This window comes from Amblyomma maculatum, chromosome 6 (genome assembly GCF_055883805.1).
Source record: "Amblyomma maculatum isolate TAMU_Amacu chromosome 6, ASM5588380v1, whole genome shotgun sequence".
Taxonomy (NCBI): domain Eukaryota; kingdom Metazoa; phylum Arthropoda; class Arachnida; order Ixodida; family Ixodidae; genus Amblyomma; species Amblyomma maculatum.
This window is the reverse complement of record NC_139349.1, coordinates 28,424,504-28,428,886: the sequence shown is the minus strand read 5'-3', so window position 1 is coordinate 28,428,886 and position 4,383 is coordinate 28,424,504.

Here is a 4,383-nt window from a genome sequence, read left to right as displayed (position 1 = left end):
GACAAAATGAAATAAAAAGCCCGTCTCGCTGAGACATTTTTTTTTTGTGCTGGCGTACTGATGTATGAATGCAGCCTTTGTTATTTGAAGTACTCCTTGCATACGGGTCGGAGGTTATTATGAGCTTGATAATAGAGCTATCAAAGACATAGAAAAAAAAACAAAAGTATATAGGCCAAGGCCGTAGGCTGGTAGCAAAGTGCGACGCTGCCTCCCAGATAAGGTATCCGGGATACGTGGGGCGTACGCTTTTCAGATAACAATAGATGCGGCATTGTACGCTTCTGTAGAAAATGACCCCGGCTTATCGCTTCCTCTGACGCAATTTATGCGCTGCCCGTGTTTTCTTACTCACTGCTTTTGACGAATGGGCTGAATGCAGCATCTCAGAGGCTTTGGGAGTCGGCTCAAGGTTTTGATGGATGGAATACGACAACGCCTTTCTGCTGCGCGATATAAGGGCACAAAAGGAACCTCACGTACGTTAGATCTGGAGATCTGCGGCACCGCTACCCAACGTCAGGCTCCACACGCGGCAGCAACGTTATTCTTGCTTTAAGAAAAAGGAAGGCGGAGAAATTTTATGATTAGGATAGTAAAAAAATTATGGTGATCTTTAAGCTTTGAAGACATGACAAAATCGCTTTAATGGTTCCCCTCTGCGGCTCTCCTTGTGGTTCCGAGTTCCCTTACATGTAGACTCTGCTCGCGTATTTACTTATTGCTTAATTTGTGCCAGTAATGCATCAAACATAGTGTTACGCTATCACCGTATCCGCGTCGTCATAAGCTGCCACTCGACATATATATATATATATATATGTATATATATATATATATATATATATATATATATATATATATATATATATATATATATATATATATATATATTCTTGAAAAATGTACTACGAGCGAAACGTAGAAATATATATATATTAAATTTTTCACTGTGACTCTTTGAACATACCACGTTTAATCAGTTGCCTTGAAAACGTTTGATATAGCTAATATATAGGCCATCGGCGCGTTGTATTTCCTTCCACTTTGCATTTAATGTTCTTTATTCCAATAATCACCATAAGACAAATTCCTCTAAATGTCAACAGTATATAAAAAAATAACAAAGGAAAAATAAATAAAAATAAAGCCAACGTTTGCCTTGCACTGGTGTATATATATATATACATTGCTACGAAGATGACAAAGCGGTGTTGTGCCTGGCCAAAGCCGCCTAGAAATTCAGCCGGACACCAAACTTCTTCGGCGAACGCCTCCTTCACAAACTTTGGATACTTCTCTGCAAAGCACCAATGCACTGGAGGCGAGCCGTACCAAAGGGACAGAAGCGACGTGTTTCAACATGCGCTGAACGTCCAGACAGCACGGCGCGCCGTGGCCCTGACGGTGAACCCCTTCTCGCCCCGCGGCATATTTGAAGCGAGAGCGCAGCAAGCTCTCCCATTGGCCCTGCGAAAGTGCTGCCGTCGGATTGGACCATTTTGAGCGTCAACGGTTCTCGGCAACGGAGTCTCAAGTGCTTCCATTCGAGACTCCGAGTGTGAGTTCGTCACGAGCGTCCATCGGGAGCAGTTCGCCCCCTGACAGTGCGGACGCGGCGGAAACTCCCCGGCCGTCGCTGCGCGAGAACAGTCGCACATGGCTATGTTAGCTTTCGGCCCCAGAGCCGATCTTGTTGTGTAAATGCATGTAAATAGTGTATAAAGCCTTTTCTTCATCTCACCAACGCCGACTCGGATTCATCGCTACCGCCCAGGGAGCTGACAGCCCTCGTTCACGAAACGGGTGACGAGCGCTGCGTTACCAACTCCTTGGCACAACCCTGTTGACGGTGGGCTACTGTGTGATAACCCCACCGGCACAACATTGGTGGCAGTTGCAGGATCCACTGGCACAACCCTGTTGACGGTGGGCTACTGTGTGATAACCCCACCGGCACGACAGCGGGCAGTGGCGCGGGGCGGAGCGCTCGCGCCAGGCCCGCTGGCCATTTAAAGCATATTTCATCGTCATGTCATCACGTCGTTCTGTTTCTGTTGTGTCGCCGTGTTCCATCGCTTGTCATGCCACCACGTAACATTTGGTGGAGGTGCGCTTCATCCCCATCCTCGCCTTGCCCCGTCGAAGCCAACCGTACATCGGGTCCATCTGCTGAAAGCCCGTGGAGATCGCCGCCCAGCTTTACCCCAGCCCTTTATGCTCAGACCTGACCAGCCGCTCTCCCCAGCCCCGTCCCCAGCCCTGACCACAACACATGACGACCAGGAAGAGCCCAAAGCCGACCCGACCGACCCCACGACGAAGCGACCTCACGACCACTCGAGCGAAGACAGCAACCCGCCCAAGCCGTTAGGCGTGTCCATGAGCCTTGGCCTTCGGCAAACAGTGAAGATTGGACGGCCTGACGCTCCGGGGCAAGCATTCATCCAATCTTCGCATTCATTATATATATATACTTGAACTTCATTTCAGCAACCATCGTTGGAAGGCCCTGCCAAGTTTGTGATATGATGCGCATTCGTTATATGGCACAGCCTAGCGAAGAATCAGTGCCATGTCACCTGCCAATTGCCCCCCTCCAGGCCAATACCCCGTGTTTTTTCGCTCATAACATCGACAACACAAGATTTGGTGAAAAATGGCCGTTTGTCGTTGTAGCGTTAAAATACAGCGCGCGCTTCAGCTCCGCCTTGGAGGTAGGACGCGACCACTTTATTGGGTGTCGGCATGGGCTTTTGTCTGCGTACCACCTCAGAGACAGGAACATTGTTGTTTTATTTCTTAAAATGTTTTTTACAAGATAAAATTGAAGACCTACTTTTAACGAAGTCGAACGAACGTACTTCAGGGGCCTACCAGTCAGGTTCCACCAGACTGCTTTCTGTGTTTGATGAGTTGTTTTTTCGTTAAATGGTTCAGTTATGACCAAACTGCTGCAGCACGGCCACTCGGCCAGCTCGTTTGTGAATAATTGAGTTATGTATTTCGTTCCTGTACACAGACGCCTGTAATAAATATCTGGTTGAAAAAGAGGGCGTTAAATGGTTCAGTTATGACCAAACTGCTGCAGCACGGCCACTCGGCCAGCTCGTTTGTGAATAATTGAGTTATGTATTTCGTTCCTGTACACAGACGCCTGTAATAAATATCTGGTTGAAAAAGTGTGCCTTGATGGCATATAGATAGCGCGTCTGACTCCGGATCCAGGGATCATACTTTCGATGTCGTATTAATAGCGAAAAAGCTTTATAGAGTATAAGCAGATTTTGCATTTTTACATGTCATAACGATCGTTTGAGGTATGTTGCTGCCTCGCAGTCACTACGCATCTGGTATTTCAAAAACCAGCGTACACCATCTTCCTTTAACGCGAAATCAGTATGTCTTTTGTGCCGAATTCTAGCGTTGTAAATGGTGTCCCCGAGAGGCACTAGAGCTGCGATGGGAAGACAGTGTTTTGCGTTCCCGCGGTGGTGGTAAATGCTGGAATTTTGTTTACGATGCTGGATGTGGCACTGGCATCGCTGACGGCGCTGGAACATTCTGTTGGATGCGCATTAGGAAAACCATGGTCGCAGTATGATTGCGGAAGTATAGCTTGCACTCCGGAAATTATGAGCATAGATGTAAGACAAATGTGGAATGTGGAATGTTCTGCAAGTAAACAGTGGGGTATTCGAACTCATTTTGCAGATTGACAGAAAATAAAGTAGTGAACTGCTATATAAAACGTTTAGATAGGCCATTTAATCGTTTTTATCAAGCGCGATAGACGTAGCACGTCCATCCGCATATCAACAAAAGGTAGAGGAAAAGTGAATTGAATAGTGCTGGTTATCATCAGAAACATGAAACAAATACTTGACGGTGCTGAAACGCAGAGACAATCCAAAAATGGGCTTGCTGTTGGCTTAACCGCCAGCTTCAAACCAGGCCTAGATGTAGCAATTCCTGACCCCATACCGGCTAAGTAGAAAGAGCGTGCAAAATGAATGAATCATAGAAAGGAACAACCCACCTTATTATAGTGTGTAAAAGAGCATACGGCGCTTGTATGATACTCTATCCTGCGTTTTTCTAGCCTTTTAAAATATTTTATTACAATATGTTTGTTGCAATACACGAGCCGAGCTGTCAATCATCCAACGCTGCCTGAAGCGTTCACATTTACGGACTGTCGGGAGTAAAAATTGGTGTATACAGCGTTCAGAATGTGGCAGAGCTCGCGAAAACTATGGTGCCTCGATGCGCACGCGCCTCTCCGCCGCGCGCGCATCGAAGCACCATAGCGAAAAGTCGGGTGGCGAAAACAGTCACTATATAGGCTTTGTCAGAGTTGAGCTTATAGGCTTTGCCAGAGTT